Raw genomic sequence first — 24,932 nt, 5'->3', positions numbered from 1 at the left:
ACAGTCAATGACCAAAGGAAGACTGTTACAGGCCAATTATTTTGGGGAAATAACAGAGGAAGACCATTTCAGGCCCTCTATTATTGGAAACTGAAGAGCAAATAAGAATGTGTAGACAAAGGTTTGGACGTGTCAATCTAGAATAATAAATATATGGACCCTGAATAAGATAGTGCCACATAAATAGCATACGAAGCATATAGCGTCAAAACATGTGGGTCAATCATGACATTAATATCTTGATAATGTATCCATGAATCAAAGAGTGGAGTTTTGATATCTCCACCACGCGCTTACATTTGCTTTGCTTTGCTTTATTGTGTTTGTTTGTTAATATGGGTATTGTGTCAATTAATGTATGTCACTGTTTTTTGTAAATGTATATTAGTATATCATTTAGAATATTGTCTGCTTAACCACATATATGAATTAAGTGTTGTACATGAATGATACACTGGATTTGAATACAAATCCACCTTGCTTTTATATTTTGGCACAGAGGTTGTATTATATTGTGGAGCAAAAACAACACAAAGGTTCATTTTTTTTGTATGTAGTTAGGAACAATGTTCTTTGTTGAATCATAGGCTTCTACAAAATTATGTAACGGCTTATGTTATTTGTTGTGATGTGATATCTAACACAATGTTGCTTATGACATACTATGATATAACATCCTATGGCATGACATAATGTTACATATGTTATGACATTTCAGGCCACGTCAAGGCACCATGATCGTATGACATAACTGTCATTTTTGGTGGCCTCAATGTGCACGGTCCTGTAAGAAAAAAAAAGGGGCAGGGATTTTTAGTGGGATAGAGGAAACTGGTAGCACGCAAATTGATTGTTTACAAACTCGAACATTTGTAAACGATCAATTTGTCTAATCACTACCAAACATGGGGAGAAGGGGTGTTCCCTGCTCCCCATGTTTGGTAGTGATGGCCTTTGGGGGTAGCAGGGGTGTCCCCCGCTTCCGGAGGTTTGGAGGTGGGGGATGAAAAAAAAAAGAAAAGCTGACCCTGCAGCGTTGGATCCGCCCGCATAGGAGGGTCGGATCGGCCGCCGCAGGGTCAGAAACACAGCAGACATGAAAAAGGTAAGTAGGGAGTGTGTGGGGGAGTGTTTTGGGGCTGGTGGGGGGTTTAAATATGGCCCTATTTGGCAACAGTAAAATTGTCTTTTCGGCCGAATTGTCCACGGTCAATTCGGCCATGAACAATAGTGCCACGGCCAAATCGTATACATCCGTGAAAACTGTGGTGCTGATGGTCAGAAATGCCTGATTCCTAAGTGCAGCCTTTATGTTTGGTGGTAACACCAGGGAAAATGCTTTTGCTGTGGGGAGGACCCGCTATCTGATAAATTACAGCACTCTTGGTCCGGGTTATCAGCTGAGGTAGGGGTGGGGAGTAGTAGAGCTGAAGACGAGAGCATCATAGTAGCTCAATTAATATTGATGTGGTGACATAAGCTAGAGGGAACTGTGTTGGGGGATTTGTGTGAGTAGTGTATGGCAGTAAGAGATTTAGAGGAGAGTCAGTTTGGTGGAGAGGGGTTGGGAGTAGACAAACGATGGGCGCATGTAGGGGGCATGGAAGCAATGCCAAACGTGAATACCCATGTACAGCAATCAATGTAGGGCAAACAATGAGTCCAGAAGGCAACAATTAATCTTGGGCAGAACAATTCATCTAGGACATTGAAGACCCAAACAGTGGGGAAACAATTAATCTATGGCAGAACAATTACTTTGGACTCCAAGCACTAAAATACAGTGTGGCAACAATAATCTAAGGCAACTAATGGAACAATTAATCTAGTTCAGAGCAATTAATCTCGGATGCCAGGAAACAAATAAATTGTACCAACAATTAATTGAGTGGGGAAGCAATCAATCTAGGGAGAACAATTAATTTAAGATTCCAAGAAATAAAATACAATGGGGCACCAATTCACTTAGGGAAAACAATGTAGGCAATCACGGATCTAGAGTAGTGGCACACTAATTCATTTAGAGCAGACTATTCACTGAGTGGGCGAGCAGTTCATTATGGGATACCAGGAGTGAAACATATTAGGGTGGTGCCTCTTAGCTGGTCATCAAGGAGTGTGGGAGTCTTGGTTGTTCATTGTGACAGGAGCAGGCATTGGGAGCCATGGTGAACAGACATCACTAGTACTGTTTACCATTAACTGGCTGCCCAGACAATGCTGACATGAGGGGAATAGATAAGTAGGCAGGTTGCCAATGGTCACGTGACCCACCAAAGCAATCCAATCAGGGGATGCTTGGTAGCTGTGTGCAAACTTGCAAGTACTTTCATTATGATTCGGGTGTTCACAATCAGGAAATATTTTATGATGTTTGCAAGTTTTCTTAAAGATAGAATTTAATTGGTGAACGGATTGCACTAAATTGATATAAGTAAAATACCATCTTTATTGGTTAAGATCCCAAACACGTAATTTAGGCATACGAAAATATAAAAAATACCTTGTCTGTGACGGCAGACAATAGGCCATAGCCACATTGCCAGTGTTTTCCAAATTATTTAAGTTGTACGCTCTGTGAGGAGCCTGAGGGAGTCCTCACTTATTTTCCCCCTATAGCCGCCTCCCGGGTGGCCAGGGAAAGGCCATCACTTTTGGATCCTGACCATGGGGGTGGCTATGCGAGGGAAGATCACCTAGGTGGAGGAGACTTGGGGAGTGGGGAGAAGACGTCCTTCGATGAGGAATGGTATCCCCTATTTTCCTTTCACAACAAACACTGTCGCTCAAGCCTTTATGGGCTTTTGTCAGCCCTTACCCTGTTCTTCCCCTAAAATATTCCCCAAAACACACCAGTATGCGACTGGAATGAAGAAGAAGACAACTAGAACAACACATCCTTATTTTATTAATGCAGACACATATATGAACCTCATTTGGGTACTGTGATGAAGAAGAGGACAAGTAGAACAACACATCCTTATTTTATTAATACAGACACATATAACAACCTTATTTGGGTACTGTGATGAAGAAGAGGACAAGTAGAACAATACATTGTCATTCTGTTAATGATGCCAATAAACATTTTCATTACATCAAGTGGAAAATAGGAAAGAAGATAGAGGACCGATCCATCCTAACTTTCCACCGAGAGAAAGAATAAATATCTCCAATCGACACAGGGACTTTAATAGTGGGGAGAGGGAGAAGATAGAGAGAAAACCAGACCCTAAAGCAAAAGATGAAACAAGGAAGGAAGACAGTACACCAATAATGTATAGTAGGAGAGGAATGGGAGGATCCAGGTCCTTATGAAAATATTGAAACCCAAAGTAATATATTTTGTGGAATATCAACTAAGTCCACTCACATATCAGTTCTTGTGAATAGGATCCCGGTACAGGACCTGGTAGATTCTGTAAGTAAACAGGCAGCAGTGCCAGCCGATCTAGTATCACCTGAGAAATTAAATAGTGCACCTTTGGTAAGAATCACTTGCGTCCATGGAGACCAGGAAATCTACCCCAATGTTGCCATACCTATACATGTGCAAGGGACAACTACCAATTTTCCTTTAACCATTATTCCAGGTCTACCAGAAGAAATTATCATTGGGAGATTTCTCTAGCTTTCCATCACTATTACAGGAAGTCTGCCCACATGCCGTCACCATTTTCACCCTTCAGAACTTGGCAAGAAGAACCTTTTATACACACAACTTCTGTGTGGGATTTGTCCTCGATCCCGAGAGAATCACAGCAAACCCCCGCTCCTCCCCCACTCCTGGGAATCCATTAGAATATGTCCCTGGTGCGGGAAGTCCTATTCTTAGGGGAAGGGTATGCGAGGAACCTGAGGGCATCCTCACTTATTTCCCCGCTGCACCCTCCTCTTGGGTGGCCAGGGAAAGGGCATCGCTTTTGGAGGGAGCATCACCTGGGTGGAGGAGACTTCGGGCGGGAGTGTGGGAGAGGATGTCCTAAGGTGAGACATGATATCCCCCATTTCCCTTTCACAACAAGCCCTCTATCCCTCAACACTTTATAGGCTTTTGTCAGCCCTTTCCCTGTTCTTCCCCTAAAACATTCCCCAAAACACACCAGTATGCTACTGGGACGAAGAAGACAACTAGAACAACACATCCTAATTGTATTAATGCAGACATATATCAATCTCATTTGGGTACTGGGACGAAGAAGAGGACAACTAAAACAACACATACTCATTCTGTTAATGCAGGCACATATCGACCCAAGCCAGGTACTGAGACGAGGAGCACAGCAAGAGTAAAGCGGGACTACCGCTTCAGTAGTGAGCGGTCTAGTCCTTTTTGGAATAATCATGGAAGCAGGAACTTTAAACGCCAGGAAGCAATATGAAATGTCAGATTGCAAAGCTTACCATAACTGGCAAATGTCTTTCTTTTTTTGATTTTGCACAGCAAACCTAACTTTAGTATACCAATGTTTTTTTTCCCTGCCTGTCAAAGATTTTAATTAGAGCAAATTAACCATATAGTCCATATAGCAACGTGCAACCTGTTTTCACTGAATATAATATATGTCATATGCACATGCTAATTATAACTTGAATGCATGTGAGCTATGTAAATTAATGTTACATATTAAACAAATGTCATGCATATCATATCTGTAATGTATAGCACATTTGCTAGACATACATGTCCACCCTGTAGACTAGACTGGAGACTAGAACATGTCATAGTATCCCGAAATGATAACAAGCACTGTCGCTGGGCCTGAAATCAGCAGTCCACAATTACTCCCCATTTCTCCTGTATGTTTACAAGGTTGTAATCGCACTAATACACCCTGTAATTAAAAATATCCTAACAGGGCAGATGGAGCGTTCTTTCTAGTCATCTGTCCACCTTTCAGAGCCAATATTCCCGTTCAGAATCGGGTCTAAGCCATTGTTTTGTGATCCAGCGGTGTATGGGGAGCCACTCACACATGCACACACACAGTCATGCACAGAGAATGCGGGACGCGATGTTGCCGGTTGCATCACCCGGCGGCAATTGCCGCACGGACTTCCTTTATTCTATTGCGCATGCGCGGGCCCAAACGAGGCTCGCGCATGCCCAGTGCACACTCGGGACGTCACATCTCTTTTTATCTTTAACAACAAACAACAACATGAAGTTAACTTAGTAAAACATTAACTGGAGGGACCTGACCGCAGGTCTCTTCCCATCACTTTCTGACGGCCACCGGTATCCTGAGCTCAGTCCCCTGAGTCCAAAACATAGTCCTTGAGACGGGCAGGCGGTCTCCTGGACACTCTTGAGGGATACCTCGACGTGACTGGTGGGGCCTCCGTGCTCACTTCCGCCGCTGGGGCTCCGATGTTCATGGGTTCCTCACCCAGCTCTTCAGGGCCCTCTTCCTGGGCGGGCACGGCTTCTGGACTGGACATTCCTGTTGATGTGTCCACTTTCTTGAAGAAAGACACATTACGCGTGACTGTACCACGCTCACAGGTGGCCGTCACCATGGTCCCCTTTACATGGGTGACCTTCCAGGGGTGGGGTTCAAACGGTAGAGCTAGCTTTCCTTCGGGGTGACGGTTCTTGACTAGTACTGAATCTCCGACACGGATCTCCTTGCCCTGCAGGCCTCGTCTGTCACTTTCCTTCTGGTTGTGTGTGGCCCGCTCTTGTCGTACTTTTTCATTGTCTATGATGCCCGGACTCCTTCCCTCAATTTCAGGTATCATTCCTCTGGGGCAGCGCCCAAACAGTGCCTCCGCTGGGGCGACACCCGTGGACTGATGGGGTGTGGTCTGATACTCCCGCAAGAACTCCACTAGCTTCTTCTGCAGGTCATCACCTCCGTTGGCCAAGATCCTCAGCACTTTATTCAGCGTTCGCATCATTCTTTCCGCTTCCCCGTTGGCGCGAGGCCACAGTGGCGAGACTCTGCGGTGCTGTATTCCCCTATCACGGAGATATTGCGCAAATTGGTTGCCGGTAAACGGCGGCCCGTTGTCGGAGCAGAGCATCTCCGGAAAACGGTGTGTTGCAAACATTCTGTCGAATGCCCTCGTGGTGAATTCTGTTGCCGTCGATTCTACCACCTCCACCTCCGGGTATCTCGACCATTGGTCAACGGTTACCAGGAAATACATGCCCCGACCCGTCGAACCAAAGTCTACATGGATTGTCCCCCACGGCTTCTCACTCCGCTCCATCGAGCTTATAGGGGGAGCCCTTTCTCCTGGGGTCGCTGCCTGGCAAGCCAAACACCTCTACACGAAGCCCTCGACCTTTTCTTCTAGATCCGGAAACCACACCTTTGGTCATAGTCTCACCTTTGTTTTGACCACCCCTTGATGTCCGATGTGTGCCAGTTCGAGCACCCGCCTCCTTAGTGTCTGCAGGATTACAATTTGCCTCCCTCTCAGTAGCAGACCATCATCTGAGATCGAGAGCTCCTCCTTTACCCGCCAGAGTGCCTGAAGATCTCTCTGGGCCTCCTGCTGCCGCCGGGAGTTGTTGCGCAGCATCTCCCTCCATTCTCCACTTCTAATGGCCTCCTTAGTGATGTCAAAAACTTCATCCTTGGATGACTCTGAGGCAATGGTTGAACTCGACAACGCTGTGGGGAGCGCCCCCTCCACCGCATGACAGAGTAGTCCCTGGCAGTCTGACACCTCTCCGCCTTTGTTGGTACCTCCAGCGTTGGGCTGACGTGACAAGATAGGTAATCCGCCGGATTGTTGGTGCCTGGCCTATATATTAGTCGCACCCCATACTCCATCAGTGCCAGCATCCACCTCTCTATTCTTGGTGGCGGCTTCGAAGATAGACCCGCCGGTATTGGTAGTAGGGGCTTGTGGTCTGTTACCACTATCACCGGCTTTCCCAAAATATATAGGCGGAAATGGTGGCAGCCCCACAAAATGGCGAGCGCCTCCCTCTCAATTTGCGAGTATCGCATTTCAGTATCAGAGAGGGCCTTGCTGGCGTACGCAATGGGTCTCATGTCTCCTCTACCATCGGGCTGCAAAAGCACTGCCCCCACTTCCACCAGACTGGCATCAACGACAATCTCTGACTCTACGGCGGGGTTAAAGTAGGCCATGGTGTCCCCATCCGACAGGGCATTTTTGAGGGCTTGAAACGCCTCCTGCTCCTTGCCTTCCCACTTCCACACTGCATCGCTTCTGGTCAATGCTCTGAGGGGCTCTGATAAGGAGGCGAGGCCCTTGATAAAGCATCCGCAGTAGTTCACCATCCCGTGGAAGCTCCTTACCTCCGTGGGGGATGTTGGCGCCGCTGCCTCTCGAATGTCCCTGATCTTCTCCGGGTCCGGTGACACTCCCGCTGCGTGAAATATGAAACCAAAGAAGCCAATCCGATCTTTGAGGAACTCACATTTCTGGCGGTGCAAGGTGAGGCCTAGGTCGTGCAACTTCTTGAGTGTACTCTCGAGCCTTCTCATGTGCTCGGCTTCTGTGTCCGCAAACACCAAGATGTCGTCACTTATGTTCAACACCCCTTTTAGGCCTGCGAGTGCCCCTCTTATAGTGTTCTGAAAAACCTCCGCCGCTGAGGAGATGCCAAAACTCAGCCATTTAAATTGGTAAAGCCCCTCGTGCGTCATGAAGACGGTGATGAACCTAGAGTCTTGGTGGAGCTCAAGCTGGTGATATCCCGCTCGTAAGTCTAATTTCGAAAATACTTTTGCTCCCTGTAGTTCGCCTATAATATCGTCCAGCGTTGGCGTAAGGTGCCTCTCCCTCTTAATTGCGGCGTTGGGGAGACGCATGTCCACACAGATTCTCACAGCCCCTGGCTGCTTCTGCTTTGGCACCACTACTATGGGGGATACCCAGGGTGTTGGCCCTTCCACCCTTTCGATTATGTCGTTGTTAACCAGCGAGCGAAGCTCCTCTTCCACCTTTTCTCTCAGGTGGAACGGAATCCGCCTGTGCTTCAGGGCGGTTGGCCTGATCGTATTATCAATGTGCAGCCGCACCGGTGGTGCTTTTAACTTTCCGGTCCCTTCAAAAATGCCTGTAAATTTGTTTAACAGCACCCCGATGTCCATTTGATAAACTGCCATCGTAAAATGGACCAAATTCAGGGCCTCGGACGCTGCACAGCTGAGTAACGAGTGGCGGCTCACGTCCGTAACGAAGAAACGTGCCTTTATGGTCCTACCTTCCTTGGACACGGGCGCTATGAACACGCCATCAATTGGAAGGGGGGTATCCCCTCCAAACGTAAAGATCTTGGCAGTTGATGTGCTTAGCGCCGGAGGTCCCGGAATCTGCCGATAGTGGTCTGCAGCCAGCACACAGACCGATGCACCTGTGTCGATGAGTACTTGCGTCGGCACCCCCTGGATGTTCACTACGCACTTCGGCTGTCTCTTGTTCTTGGCACCTGAAGCAATGTTCGAGATGAAGAATACTTCTTCTTCTTCCTCCTCCTCCTCTTCTGTCATTTGAAGCCTCTGAATCTCCTGCTCCAACGCTGCGATGCTTCGCATTTTCCTTGAGCCACCGCCACGTGCTCTAGCTGGGCCTCTATGCACCGACACCGGGGCGGGGGCGCGACACATTCGGGCATAATGGCCAGGTCCATTGCATCTGCCACATGACCTATCCTTGGCAGGACATTCCTCTGAGTGGGGCAGATCATAGCCGCACTGCTGGCAAATGCCATCAGACCCCGCGGTGGAGCGAATTTCCTGCTTTCTCTGCCCCCACTTGTCTTTTGACATCGACCGTTTCCCCATGGCGAACGCTTCCTCCGATGCTCCTGGACGCACCGCCGCGTCCATTTTCGCACCTCTGGACTCGGCCAGCTCAAATGTTCTGCCACTGTCCAATATCTGCTGCAGGGACCAGCCTGGTTCTCTTAACACTTGTCTCCGCAGTTTGCTGGAGATGCAACCCTGTAGAACCTGATTACGTATCATGCACTCATCATTGTCCCATCGACAAGTGGTGGCCATCATTCGAAGCCGGGCACAAAACTGGTCAAGCGACTCCTCCTCTCTCTGCTTTTCCCCGCAGAAGAGGAACCTCTCGTAGTCAACATTCGAGACCGGTATGAAATAGTTCTCCAGCGCCTTCTTCACCTCGGCGTATGTGCCTGCCTGCAAGTTGAGGGACTCGTAAATGCGTAAAACCTCAAGGCCTGTCGAATATAACAAGGTGGCCCTCTTTGCATTGTCATCATTAATCCCCGTTGCTGTAAAGTACATATCCAATTTTTTGATCCAAAGATGCCATCTTGGGCCCAATTTCGAAGGGGGGCCTGACACATCAAATTCTTGCATGGGTAATAAGGCTCCCTGTTGTGCTCTCGCCTCCACCGCTGCAGTTTCTGCCTCTCCTTCACTGTCTGTCATGTTCACAGGTCGCACAGGCACCTTCTGCTGGGCTGGAGGCCGCAAACCTGACTCTGGAGTGTATTGCACGTACCTTCACTCCTCTAACTGCGTGGGGTGGCCCCCTTGTTTCATTTTGCAGCTTTCAGGTCCACTTCATGTGGTGCCTGTCTTCAATGGGCCATCCTCTGTGTGTGGAGGATAGTCAGAAATTCCAGAAATTTGGTAGAAATGGAGCCAGTGGTGCACGAGCACCTTCTCAGGCCGCTACCACTGTGCTCCTGCTTCTAGAAGTCGCCGGAATGCACCCGCCGGGTCCGTGACTCATCTGCCGTGACGTCGCTGCTAAAACATGCCATATGTGTTTCGCGAGCGCTCGTGCAGCATCCCGCCTCGTCGCCAGTTGTTGTGTGGCCCAGAGGTGTATGGGGAGCCACTCACACATGCACACACACAGTCATGCACAGAGAATGCGGGACGCAATGTTGCCGGTTGCATCACCCGGCGGCAACTGCCGCACGGACTTCCTTTATTCTATTGCGCATGCGCGGGCACAAACGAGGCTCGCGCATGCCCAGTGCACACTCGGGACGTCACAGCCATGTACTACTCATCTTGTTCGTAACCACCAATGGTCCACTCTGCTGGCATGAAATGCCAAAGGTAAACAGCTTTCTTCAGTCCGCCCTCCTAGATAGAAGTGGCAGATAAACTTTGAGATGCATGTAGAGAAAGGCTGCAAACGTTAAACAAACTATGTTGAGGGATGAGAATTTTAAGTGAAGACCGACAGTTCTTTTTCCCTTTCTTCCAGCTCTTAAAATACAGTGCACTTCAAAGACACAACAACTCCTGGAGCAAATTGGCGAATATGTGTTGGTATGTCGAGGAACTTTACAAGTCAAGGTAAGTGTGGTGCATATGTATGTATGGTGGGCTGTTTGGGACCGAATTCAAGATTTATAAATGTATACACTTAACAATGGAATGTATACATTATATTCTGAGATGTATACATTATATATTAAGGTGCATACTAGATGCACAGAGTGTTGTACCTTCGCACATACAAGTGCACAAAACTTAAATAACATTGTTTATAAACTAGGTGCTTTAAGATTCATTAAGATGTGTAAAGAAGTCAATGAATAGAGTAGCTTTAATTCCTTATGCTTCATCTTGATGCATTAATAGGACAATTGGGGCCACATTATCAAACCTTTGCTTTTGTGCAAAAAATGTAATACATTAATTTAGCACTAGTTTTGCTGCTTTGATAATACTGAATAAATCAAACAGGGCTTGCCCAATCCATATTATCTAAAAATGTTTGCACTGGGGCAAAAATGAAGCAAACTGTTTTATTTGTTATGTTTAGTGTATAACATGAAAAGGAATCTAGAAAACATTTATTTTTTAAGTAATGCATCAAACCTAGTACTTATAGAGGCTCCGCTTCACCTCACTGATGAGGCCCAACTAGGCCGAAACACGCGTTTGGGGTTGCTCATGGTACTCTTGTGCAGAGGAGAAATGCCTAGCATTTTGGTGCTGGACTGCCATCATGGGTGGGACAGAGACTGGTATGCAAATGGATATTTCTTCCTTGAGCTAAATCGTGTTTGTAGGCCCTCCTGAGTGGAAAGAATTCCATATAACAGGGTATTTGACCCATGTTCGTTCCCAGTCGAGGGGCTCCCACACCCTTGTTTAATTTGTAAAACTTGGGCTTTCACCCTAAATAATCCAGGGTAATCCAGATGTGTACCCCTTTCTCACTGTGCCTTAAAGAGGCTCAGCTTCACCTCACTAATGAGGCCTAATTAGGCCGAAACAGGTGTCTGGGTTGCTGATGGTACTCTTGTGCAGAGTAGAAATGCCTAACATTTCGGTCCTGGACTGCCCTTGTGAGTGGGCCAAATACTGATATGCAAATGTATACATCTCCTGTGCGAAGGGTGCAGTCCGTGATTGTAGACCCTCCTGATTGGAAGAAACTCCATAGAACAGGGTATTTCTCCCATGTTCGTTCTCAGTCGAGGGGCTACCACACCCAATAGTACCAAGGACAGTCTGGTTCTTTTTTATCCTGGTGCAAAATGACCAATATCATTGATACAGAGGAGAAAGAGAGAAAGAAGGAATTGGGAAGCAGCATCTCTGGTTGGCGTGTAAACTGGCAGCACATGTGGTATGAATTTACCTAAACACTATTTGTTATATTCTGTGCACCCCCGTACTGTACACCAATGAGGGCATGTTTTACAAAATGTGGCCCAATCAGGACTGCCAACGTATGTTCCTGAACCTTCCCAACAATGCTGCAGATTACTTTAATTTACTAAATTTTGCAGCCTTGGCATGTGACAGTGTCTGGGCCTCACTTTCCCTAAGTGCCCTTGCCACCCCACACACACCACCTCAAGGGGCCTTCATGCAAAGGAGACCTTTGTCTAGAAGTGTCACGCCGCGGGGAAACTGGCGGCTTTGGAAGAAGTGGAAGCTGCGACCGCCATAGCGGATTCCATTACGTTTTTTGTTTTGAGCTTGCTGTGCAGGTCTAGTCGTCGTTGCGACGTACCTGAACCGGTATTTAATCCTTTCCACTTCCGGGTTCAGGTGCGTTGCAACGTACAGTGTTTCGTCCTGTTCCTGCGCCGCTGCTACTTTTCGAAGTTAATTCCTTTTCCCTTCCGCTTCATTAGTTTCTTTCCCTCTTCCAGTCCTTTCGCTCCTTACCTGCTCCGGTAAATTCTTCTTGCCTTCTTTCTCTCTCTCCCTTGTTCTATTCCGTTCCAATCTATTTCCTTCCCCCCTTCCGCCTTGATCTTTTCCGTCTATTCTTTTCCCGTCTTTTCTTGTGTTCCTCCTGTGTTCTTTCTCCTCGCTGTTCCTCCAGTCACCCCCCTCTGGCCTCTCTGTGTATTCCCGGATTCCGACCTCTGTCTGCTTTCAAGGATTGCCTCGTCCAGCCCTTTTCTGCTAAGTCTGCTGATGATTACTGTGTACCGACCTCTGTCTGCCAATTGGATTGCCTCGCCTCATCCTCTCCAGTCTACTATTTAAGAACTTTCATCGTTCTGGTTCGTTCCCGATTCCTCTTTCTACTGCATCCTCAGGAGAGTCCATTACATCACTACGCTTGAAGATCTTTATCCTCCGGGGTTTTTTGTGCCTTTGGCTTTTTCCCCTTTGTAAAGCGACTGAGGAGGGCTGCCACAGATCACCCAAAGGGTGTCACTGTGGCGTCCTACCTTGGTCGTCCCTCTCTTCAAAAAAAACAAGGAGGGAAGGCTCGAACTAAGGACAATCCAACACTAACTCAACGTCGGAGACTTCAAGGTGAGGAGGAAGGGGAGGAAGGGGAGTCTCAGGAGGAAGAGGAGATTACCGACCTCCCTGACAGTTTGCAACGCCCGAATCTAGACATGGCCACTCCACAGCAAGTTCAGGAATTGGTAGCAGCCGTCCAAAACTTGAGCCTAGAAGTCCAGAATTTAAAGGGCACTAATGCAGTTCTACAACAGAGGATGGCAGAGCGAGAACTACCGACAACCGATTTGCCTCCATTACCGTTAGTCTCTGGGAAGTTTGATGGGACGCCCAAAAGGCTAAAAGAGTTCTTAGATGCTTGTCACCTACATTTTTCATTTCGTCCACATGCCTTTACTTCTGGCCATACCAAGGTTGGGTTTATGATAACCCATATGTCTGGCAATGCCTTGGCTTGGGCCACCCCTCTGGTCAATAGAACAGATCCAGTGCTTCTGGATTATGAGGCTTTCAAGACCATGATGAAACAAACATTCCTTCGAACAGAGAGCACTTTTTTAGCCTCCGAGGATCTATTGGACATCCGACAAGGGAATGCAGACTTAATGTCCTATATCACCTCCTTTAAACAGATCGCTGCGGAGGCTGGGTGGCAAGAACAAGCTCAGTACGCCATCTTTCGGAGGGGTCTGCGAGAAGAGCTAAAAGATGAACTAGCACGTATCGAACGCCCCTTAAATTTTGCCGATCTTATCACTGCAACACTTCGGATCGATTTCAGGCTGTCTGAACGGCGAGCTGAGCGACGTAAGATTAAGAGTGGTCTTCCGATGCCCCCAGCTACTTCTTCTTCAGCACCCCTTCCTCCTACTCGTCTCTCGCGTGAAGAGCCTATGCAGATCGGCACTACCCGTTCTCCTCTCTCTGCAGAAGAACGAAAGAGGAGGCGTGAAGGAAACCTATGCATGTACTGCGGATCTTCTAATCACCTACTTCGAGAATGTCCTGATGTGCCTCCTAGACGCTCGGGAAACGAGTACCCTCGGTAAATTTGGGGACATATTACCGAGGGAAGGAGTCCAGTCCCTTTGTTACCCTCTCAGTCACCTCTTTGGAATGCTCTGACGATGATCGTCTTATGGTAATGACAGTCACTCTTCTGTATGGCCAGACCTCAATCCAGACTCAGGCTCTTCTGGATTGTGGAGCCGCAGGAAATTTCATCGATACCCACTGGGCAGAGAGTCAAGGACTGACTCGGATAGCTAAGACCGAGGATCAAACGGTGGAGGGAGTTGATGGCGAACCTTTGAGCTCAGGCCTTATTACCCATTCTACAGAAGTCCTCACCATGCGTATCATGCAACATACTGAACGCCTTTCTTTTGATATCATCAGAGCTGCTCATTTCCCCTTGATTCTAGGCATTGGATGGTTGCGTCGTCATAACCCTACCATTGATTGGTCTAGGAACCTGTTGAGTTTTCATTCAACCTTCTGTAAAGCAAGCTGTTTGCCGAAACCAGACTTTTCTACGATACAGACTTCCTGTGGGATGGAATCGAAGTCCATACATTGCTTACCATCCTATTTGATTTGCACCCTGAGGCTTTAGTCCCTTTTGGTCGCATGTATCCCTTGACTTTGCAAGAAAGACACTATTTGAGAGATTACCTAGACAAGAACTTAGCCAATGAGTTAATCAGACCTTCTAAATCTCCTGCTGGTGCCTCCCTATTCTTCATTCCCAAGAAAGACACGCAAGAACTACGACCCTGTATCGATTACAGAGGATTAAACAAGGTAACCATCAAGGACAGATATCCTATGCCTCTCATCTCTGAAATTGTTCATGCCGTCCAGTCGGCCACAGTGTTTACTAAACTAGACTTACGCAATGCATACCATTTACTTAGGATCCAAACCGGAGATGAGTGGAAGACTGCCTTTAGGACACCTTTTGGCTTATATGAGTATCAAGTGATGCCCTTTGGCCTGGTAAATGCTCCATCTATCTTCCAACGTTTCATGGACAGACTTTTTTCAGATATTCTGGGACACTCTGTCATCATTTATCTTGATGACATATTGGTCTTTTCCCACTCTCAAGTAGAGCATAACACTCATGTCAAGGAGGTATTTCACAGACTCAAAGAAAATCATCTCTCTGTCAAATTGGAAAAGTGTGTGTTTTCGGCCACGTCCATATCATATTTGGGATACATACTCTCCTCTGAGGGTATTGCCATGGACCCTCAGAAGGTCAATGCCATCCTAGATTGGCCTTCTCCTAAGTCCGTGAAAGACATCCAAAGATTCCTGGGGTTATCGAATTTTTACCGGAAGTTTATACCCAACTTCTCTCAACAAGTACTCCCGATGACCTCACTCCTTAAAAAGTCTTCCTCTCCCTTCCGGTGGTCTTCGCATGCCGAAGAGAATTTTCAACAACTCAAGCAAGCCTTCTGTTCAGCTCCCATATTAAGACAACCTGACCAGCTCCATCCTTTTATCGTGGAAACTGATGCATCCTCTGCTGCAATCGGAGCAGTGTTACTACAAGAGCATGAAGGGAAGGAACATCCAGTGTCCTATTATTCCAAGACACTTAACCCCAGCCAACGTAACTACTCTGTGATAGAGAGAGAATTGCTGGCTATGAAATTAGCTTGCACAGAGTGGCGACACCTCCTCCAAGGTGGAGAACACCCTTTTACACTTCGAACGGATCACAAGAATTTGCAGGTATTGCGTCAATTCGAATGTTACAACACACGACAGGCAAGGTGGGCACATTTTTTTGCCCAATTTGATTTCAACATTACTTATATCCCGGGTGAACAAAACTTAGTGGCAGATGCCCTGTCTCGACGAGGTGATTACCTGTCAGAACAAGAAACTACTACTGAATTGATGTTTGCAAGATCTCGGATAATCAGAGCGGTGTCCACATTCCTGCAACAAGTTAAGGACGATTCTGGAGGGAGGTTTGAAGCAGAAAAGGATAACGTCAAGACCGATTATGTAATCAAGGAAGGTTTATATATGGTTAAGGACAAGTTGTATCTGCCAACTACGTCTTTAAGGAAGACAGCATTATCCTGGTGCCATGATACCAAGATTGCGGGCCACCGTGGAATTCGGAATACGCAAGAACTTTTATCGAGATATTTTTTCTGGCCTCGGATGAAGGAAGAGACTAGACAATACGTTCAGTCTTGTGTTACCTGTCTTCGTAACAGAAATTCCACACAAAAGCCTTTGGGCTTGTTAGAATCCGACGCCATACCCACAGGTCCGTGGACCACAATCTCGACCGACTTCATTGTGGAGTTGCCAGTGTCTCAGGGTTGTACCTGTATAATGGTGGTAATCGATTCTTTCACCAAAATGGCACATTTTTCGCCTCTACCGGGTGTACCTTCAGCATCTCGCATGGCAGAAGTCTTCTTGAGCGACATATTTAAGCTACATGGAATGCCTACTAAGATCATCTCAGACCGTGGCAGCCAGTACACTTCTCATTTCTGGTCTGCTTTATGCAAGCGATTAGGCATTGAAAGGGCCTTGACCTCGGGATTTCATCCACAATCAAATGGACAAACTGAACGTCTTAATGGTACATTAGAGCAGTATCTCCGGTGTTTTGTCAACCAACAGCAGGATGATTGGGTCCAATTGCTTCCTACGGCCGAATTTTCATATAACAACGCCTGCCACTCTGCCTTGGGTTCTAGCCCTTTTTTCTGTATGTACGGGTATAATCCCCGTACCTTTCTTCCCTTGGTCAACATTGAGTCCTCGGTGCCCTCTGTGGAAGCTTCCCTATCTAATATTCGTGAAGCCCAAACCAAAGCTAGACAAGGACTCTTAGAGGCAAATGAAAGGAACCGATCCCAAGCAAATAGACACAGGAGACCAGTACCGAATTGGGAAGTTGGATCTAAGGTACTTCTGTCCACTAAATTTCTACCACGTTGGGTACACCCATCTAAACTGTCCCCTAGATTTATTGGACCTTACAAGATAACACAAATGATCAACCCTGTAGCGTTTCGCTTACAGCTACCTGCACAACTAAGTCGAGTACATCCGGTGTTTCATGCCTCTCAATTGAAGACCTTCATAGAAGATAAGTGGTTCCGAAGAAGGAAGAACACTCAGATCCCCTCAGACCCCACTGGAGACGTTTATGAGGTATCCCAAATTTGTGACTCTAGATTTCATAAGGGTCATCTAGAATACCTAGTACACTGGAAAGGTTACCCTAAGTCTGAAGATACCTGGGAACCCAAAGCCCATTTAAATACACCTCTCCTGTTGCGCAAGTTCCATTCCAGACATCCCAATAAACCCGGTGGGGAGACCCTTAGGAGGGGGCATACTGTCACGCCGCGGGGAAACTGGCGGCTTTGGAAGAAGTGGAAGCTGCGACCGCCATAGCGGATTCCATTACGTTTTTTGTTTTGAGCTTGCTGTGCAGGTCTAGTCGTCGTTGCGACGTACCTGAACCGGTATTTAATCCTTTCCACTTCCGGGTTCAGGTGCGTTGCAACGTACAGTGTTTCGTCCTGTTCCTGCGCCGCTGCTACTTTTCGAAGTTAATTCCTTTTCCCTTCCGCTTCATTAGTTTCTTTCCCTCTTCCAGTCCTTTCGCTCCTTACCTGCTCCGGTAAATTCTTCTTGCCTTCTTTCTCTCTCTCCCTTGTTCTATTCCGTTCCAATCTATTTCCTTCCCCCCCTTCCGCCTTGATCTTTTCCGTCTATTCTTTTCCCGTCTTTTCTTGTGTTCCTCCTGTGTTCTTTCTCCTCGCTGTTCCTCCAGTCACCCCCCTCTGGCCTCTCTGTGTATTCCCGGATTCCGACCTCTGTCTGCTTTCAAGGATTGCCTCGTCCAGCCCTTTTCTGCTAAGTCTGCTGATGATTACTGTGTACCGACCTCTGTCTGCCAATTGGATTGCCTCGCCTCATCCTCTACAGTCTACTATTTAAGAACTTTCATCGTTCTGGTTCGTTCCCGATTCCTCTTTCTACTGCATCCTCAGGAGAGTCCATTACATCACTACGCTTGAAGATCTTTATCCTCCGGGGTTTTTTGTGCCTTTGGCTTTTTCCCCTTTGTAAAGCGACTGAGGAGGGCTGCCACAGATAACCCAAAGGGTGTCACTGTGGCGTCCTACCTTGGTCGTCCCTCTCTTCAAAAAAAACAAGGAGGGAAGGCTCGAACTAAGGACAATCCAACACTAACTCAACGTCGGAGACTTCAAGGTGAGGAGGAAGGGGAGGAAGGGGAGTCTCAGGAGGAAGAGGAGATTACCCACCTCCCTGACAAGAAGGCACTCTAGGTAACAGAAGAGAATTGCTTAGCATTTTAGTTCTGGGCTGCCCTTGTGGTTGTGACAAAGACAGACATGCAAATGGATATTTCTCCTCTGTGAAGAGTGCAGTGAGCTAAAACATTGTGGTTTACCTTCCTGAGTGGAAGAAATTCCATAGAACAGGGTATTTGATCCATGTTAATTCTAAGTCGAGGTGCTCCTACACCTTAGTTTAATTTGTAACATTTGGGGTTTCACCCCAAGTAATCCAGACACAGACCCCTTGTGCACTGTGCCTTATAGAGGCTCAGCTTCACCTCACTGAGGAGGCCCGACTAGGCCGAAACATGTGTCTGTGGTTGCTGATGGTACTCTTTTTCAGGTGGAGAATTGCCTAGCATTTCAATGCTGGACTGCCCTTGTGGGTGGGACAAAGACTGATATGCGCATGGATATTTCTCCTCTGTGAAGGGTGCAGTGAGCTAAAACGTGGTTGTAGTCCCTCCCGAGTGAAAGAAATTCTATAGAACAAGGGTATTTGACCCATGTTCATTCTCAGTCGAGGAGCTCCAACACCCTTGTTTAAATAGTACAAAGGACAGTCAGGTTATTTTTTACCCTGGTGCAAAAGTACCAATAACATAGATACAGAGAAGAAAGAGAGTGAACGAGAGAGAGAGGGACAGAGAGAGAGAGAGAGAGACAGAGAGAGACAGAGAGAGAGAGAGAGAGAGAGAGAGAGAGACGAAGGAAGAGAAATAGAATTGGGAAGCAAAATCTCTGGTTGGCATGGAAACCAGCAGCACATGTGGCATGAATTTACCTAAATTGACGTATACTCCCTTTGACAAATCAACAGGACACCAGTGGTCCAGGGATGAATATTAGTTTCTAAACCATCAATCAGCCCCACACCTCTAGTACGCCAGAAGGGATCTGAACAGATTGGAACACAAGTAAATTGTAAACCTCCATGTCCAATTTTGGTAACGTGGACAGAACGGCAGGCTTATCTCTGATAGGTCGTGGGTCATTGGTTAGTTGCAACACAGCGAAAATACAATTATTACCCAATAATAAAAAGGGACTGTCCAGTAAAGATTTCATAACAATATCTACTTTATTATTATTACAACAGACAGTTCTAGCACACTACAAAATACAGTCAGTGCTTAATTTGTAAAATAAATAAGTGCCAGGGCCCAAACAATCTTGGCTCACTAATGCCAGCCCATATCACATGTTTAGCGCTGCAGCAACTGCTGGCACAGGCTAGTAGTGGGATGGAAGGGGAAGGAGCACACATGGATTGTGGAAACTTTCAAATCATCTCTATAAAAACAGAATGTTCTTCTCTGTCCAAGCCCCCACCATCTGGAACTCAATGCAGCAAGGCCACTTAACATCCGAGGCATAGAGGACCACCTGGCCTTCGAAGGGCCCTCGAGAGGATAGCTCAGCAGCAATGTGGTCGTCTGGACGCAAGACGACATGGAGCACTAAAGGTTCGATCCCCGGGTCTGTGCTTAGAAACCTCTGAGTATTAAGCACGTTATAAACAATCATATCATATTATATTCTCCCCCAGCATGTTGATGAACCCGTTTTCTTGAGCTAGTCAACCACCTCAGGTAGGCCAGTGCAGCAAATAACCTCCATGTAAATGTAATCACTGAATGATGGTACGAATAAACTAATAATCTGTAGCAGAACATAAGAGAGAGCCTGTGCCACATCTATGTCAGGAAGCCAGCCAGAGCATGCAGATACGTATCACACTCCCTGCTAATGGAAGATAGCGGTCCTCCACTTCCAGCTCCTGGTTTAGCATGTCACCCTTAGAAGCAGTCCTCTTCACCCTGTGCAGTGGTCAACCAGCTAAGCCCACGTGTGCATTTTATAGTTATTTGTAATTCTGTCCATTGGGCCAGAGATGGAGGAGTAGTATAAATCATTGGTGCGCCATACCACTAGTTCTTTTCACACACACACACACACACACACACACACACACACACACACACACACACACACACACACACACACACACACACTCTCTCTCTCTCTCTCTCTCTCTCTCTCTCTCTCTCTCTCTCTCTCTCTCTCTCTCTGCAGGTCGTTAAGGTGCTCAGGTTGCAAACATTTCAGTGGCAGAGCCATTCATATGCGTGATGGGACATTTCCAACTCATAGTCAGCTCACAAAACACCTGTTACCTTGTAAATCTGTGCAAGTTAAAGTTAGCACCACAAAGTGCCCATTTGAAGATTTTTTTTATATCCATGATGTCTACTATCTTGATATGCTTAACAATACATTTGCTTTAAGTCACTAATCAAATGTTTTCAGCATCATGACTAACAACGTGCTGGCAGTTTGTGACAAAGAATCTGCATATCTGTCTTTGTTTATTACACTTCTTTTATTGCATGTCTTAAATAACTGAAAGTACTGTGGGGTTAACTCGATTTTTCAGGTTGGCATTAACTCGCATTCTGGGACTTATAGTTTACCATTCAGGATGTGAAAACTAAAGCCACAATGATATTCTTTTGGCTTAACAGGTTATTAAGGATTTACACGCATAACAAAAGGGAAAAACTCAAAGGCATCCAGGGGACAAATGAGTATAACAGTCATCACACAAAAAGGGGATACCCTAAATGAACCACTTCAAATTATGATTCTATAAGGCTAGGACCTTGCTAGGGCACCTGGCTACCGTCAATAGACTTGGAATACATCTATTAAATGACAGATGAATAAAAAAGATACATTATTTATAATTATTCGGTAGGCCCATGGGTCCTACAATTATACACATAATCAATGTGATCTACTTAAAATATACAGATAGAACAATGAAAATTGTTTTTATAATACATATCAAAACAATGAATCCCCACTTAGAAATCGTTATCCAAACCAAACTGCAAACTAGCAAGTTTATAATACAATCAATCACATTTGTACCAGTTTGTTACCAAAAAATGGAAAACAGAGGAAACACATCTTATTTGTTGTGATCAGGTTATAGTGATAATTTTTCAGAGTCGATTGAATTATTGTAATAGTACGGTCCTTATCCTGTACTGCTGACCCTACCTGACTACTTTTCAACAAAGTCCATTCATGCCAATGCCACATGAGACAATACATATAAAATGTTAGAACCAGATACACATCCCAGATCTACGTCCCAAATACATTGACAACCCACAGGAATGTATTTAATGCCGAGGTTGTATAGGCAGGATGTTTCGCCAGAGGATGGCATTCACTGCCTTCTTCGGGACCTAAAGGGAATTTGGAGCTCTGTGGATGTGATATAAAAAATGTTACTACAACATTAAAATGAAAAACCAAGAAAGCGGAGGATGTAAAGTAAAAAGGAGTGGTGGCTAAAACCAAATACATCACCACCTGTGTGTGCCATCGCCCAGATTCTAGAGACCTCCTGTAAAAAGAAAATGTATTACACCTAAGGGAAACCAAAGCGGGCAACTAAAGAAAGGAGAAAGGGAAGAAGAAACCAGAACATTTTGTGTTAAGTCCATCAAGTCAACGCCCAATGGCCCAGTGTATGTTCAATAAAAACCACATATTATAAACTTACTGTGCAATAATGATGTATAATACACTCAGAAAATGGTCTGTGTCCCAGAGGGACAACTAGTGTACATAGATGTATCACAGGCTGTCAATGCAGTTGTAATCTTGAAGCCTAATTTCTTGGGGTGTACCAAACTTCGGCTTCGAGTAAGTATTCGGCCGAATTCGGGCTGAAAAAATGGCTATTCTGCTCCGGCCAACTAGTTTCCTGGTATTCGGCTCTTGCTGAATACTTGGTCTTCTCATTTGAATGCAATTCAACATCTGAGGGAGACAGAAATATAGTGCTGATTACAAAATACAAATGGAATGATGCAATGCTGCCCATTTTATTTTTATCCTGAAAGTACAAAGGTGAGGCTTAATGGAAAAGTGTAAGATATTTATGCCTCAAGATTACACTTTGGTGCTTTTTTATTTAATTTGAAAGCACAAAAGTGGCACAAAGCAGACCATGCTTTCCGTCCCTGCCTTCATATACTACATGATTTAAAACCAGCATGTATTTTCATGCTGGCTTTTTACTAATGAATTCCTTTTAAATGTACCTGCATGCAGCCCCTGTCAAAAGCAGGCTGATTCATAGCAATCCATTCTGAATGCTTTCTATAATTGTAATTTGTCGGCAGCATTTACAAGTTTCACAAGGATAGAAAAATGAGAGTAAAGGTGATTGTGCCCGTTATTACTCTTTCATTTAACATTCCATTTTGTTAGCATGTACAACTGCATGCAATCGAACCACTAGCACGTAAGTGCTACCATTAGTGGCTCCCTGCACCCAATTTACACTTCGTCTGACAGCATCCCAATAAAACGTCAGAGTAAAGTGCATTACGTGTGTGTATTGGAGTGAATGAGAAGCAAGTATTATCTCTATAATGGGAATGTCTATGGAAAAACTAAGAATTCACAACAGTTAGTAGACAACAGTAAGTCATAGGTAGTCTGTTATGCCGGGAAGAGTGATGTGCACCCGCCTAAGAGGCGTCTCGGATGAACTTCATGTTGGCAAATCTATCCAATTTCCCTGGTGGCCAGTCTGAGAGAGGGGGCATGGAGAGATAGGTGCAAGGACACACTATAGCACATAGTCAGAGAGCTAAGTTTTACTAGTAAAATTGATTTGGGGGACAGGGGTATTTGGAAAATGGAAAGCATCCCAACAGGTGGGCTGCCTCTTCTAGGTCAGTAGGGCTGGGGGAAAGTCAAATACATATCAGGCAGTGCTAGATGTGACTGACATTTCCCAAACCATATTAGCCTTTTGGGCAAACAAGCTTCTTGGGAAATCCGCATAAGTGAAGCCTCACACTTTGTGCATCACAGAATTTGCATACACAACATCGTCCCATACATTTGATCCCTGTTTTCTTGTTAATCTGTTCTTTTCTAGCCAAGCTCGTATGCTTTAAATAAGGATATCTTGATTAAAATGAAGAGAAACAAATGAAAGATGGGAAAATATCTAAAATAGTCCTTTCACGCTTATTTTTTCTAAGTTTGTAACATGATTTATTAAATAAAACAACTATTCGGCTTCATATTCTGCTTTGGCCGAATACTTCACAAACTATTCGGTATTCGGCCGAATACTAAATATGCTATTCGGTACAGCCCTACTAATTTCAGCTGAGGTGGTAAAGATACACAAAGATGAGTTTAAGGGCCTCCTAGCTTAAGGAATTTCTTGCCGCCTTCCCAAACGCATAGTTGAGCCATTTGCGGTTTCATTATACTGGCGAGTCAGCTCATCCGATAGGTTGACTAACCCACATGCTAAGTACCACTTACCCCCAATGCAAATGCCTCAATAGTGTTCTTTATCCAACATAGGTGGATTCAAGCCGGAAGAGTCCTCCTATTTGTCCACAAGTGGCTCAGGGCAAAGTTCCCGGAACTGCAAACCGTGAAAGAAGGGCAGACAAGTTGAATGCCCATTAGTTTACTACACATGCTGCTGTGATAGACATGTTAATGAAAAGGGCCGGGAGACGAGCATGATTTAAATGATGGCAGTTAAAGATGGAACACTCACCCACAGAACCATTTCTTAAGGCTCACGGTGAGAAAACACAAATCGTCTCCTCTAGTGCTGCTGTGTCCAGACCAATAAATGTGCACTGGCACGTGTCACGCTGAAAGACAGAACACCGGGACCCCAGCATTAGCTGAATTGTTAGTCCTAGTTACTTTTCCATGCTCATATACATTGGCATCGGATGAGGTAAACTCTACTAACTACACCAGCTTATTGCCAGCCATAAAAAACAAACAAGCAGATAGAATGCAAACTGAAGACAGAAGTGAAAGCCCCAAGTGTGAGCTGGCGCACCAGACGGCTGCTCATCCACTATGTGTGTGCCATATTCTACCAAAACCGCAAAACATATGTGCCATACTGATTATTGGCCATAGCTGCGCACTCGATTACAATAGGTAGTCAGTAACACCAACGCTATACTGCCGACCTACGAGGCAAGCAAGTTGCGTTGATAGCCAACACTGGTGCTGCGTCCCAAATTGTAATGCGGTCTCGTGGCCAAGTTCTGCTCGTTCTTAATACAAATCACATTGAAGGCAGAACACCCTAAACAATGTGCGGCATCATATTTTCGCCATGAATGCCCCTTACCTCACCCAAACCACAGAGGTTCGCATTGGAATCCCTCATCTGAGCTGTTAGAAGAACACCACGTGAGCTTCCGAACTAGTTATAAAGGAAACGTGAGGGTCACGTGTCAACACGTATTAAGTACGTGTAAACAGAGGAGTAGGACTGAAGTCTTGGTGGTCAAGTCATATCTTCTACGCTAAATTAACTCTCTGTTGCTTGAAAAAGGTTTTTTCTCCAAAGGTCATATAATCACCAAACTGCTTACTGAGCACGGATGCACAAGAATATATTATTACATAAGTGGCGTATAAATAGATCATATTTGTCATGCACCTCCAAGCAATAAACATGCATGGATGGAAAAATGGGACTGATTCAACTGACATTCAATCCATGTCATCAAACATGAATATGCCTAATCTAGACACCATCATTTTGGTGACCCCTAGAAACTATATAGTGTTAAGGGAATTAAGTATGGTCTCCACCCACTCCGCACTATCGAATATCTAATTCCAGTTCTGCGTGAGATTCAAAATATAAATGTCAGTAATTAAGGACCGATCTACTCTATTGACATAATTAAGTCTAATGTGAACTCAACAGATGGGACATTGTCAGTTGTAGTACAATGTCACCTGCACCCACTGTAGCACTTACTTGAATCTAACTGCCACTTTATAGATGGAACTGTATCTTATCAAATGCAGCATCACCCATATATCTACTGCTGGTTGTGCGGAA

The sequence above is a fragment of the Ambystoma mexicanum genome, chromosome 6p (genome assembly GCF_040938575.1).
Source record: "Ambystoma mexicanum isolate Mex_15411 chromosome 6p, UKY_AmexF1_1, whole genome shotgun sequence".
Taxonomy (NCBI): Eukaryota; Metazoa; Chordata; class Amphibia; order Caudata; family Ambystomatidae; genus Ambystoma; species Ambystoma mexicanum.
Note: the sequence above shows the minus strand (reverse complement) of the source record.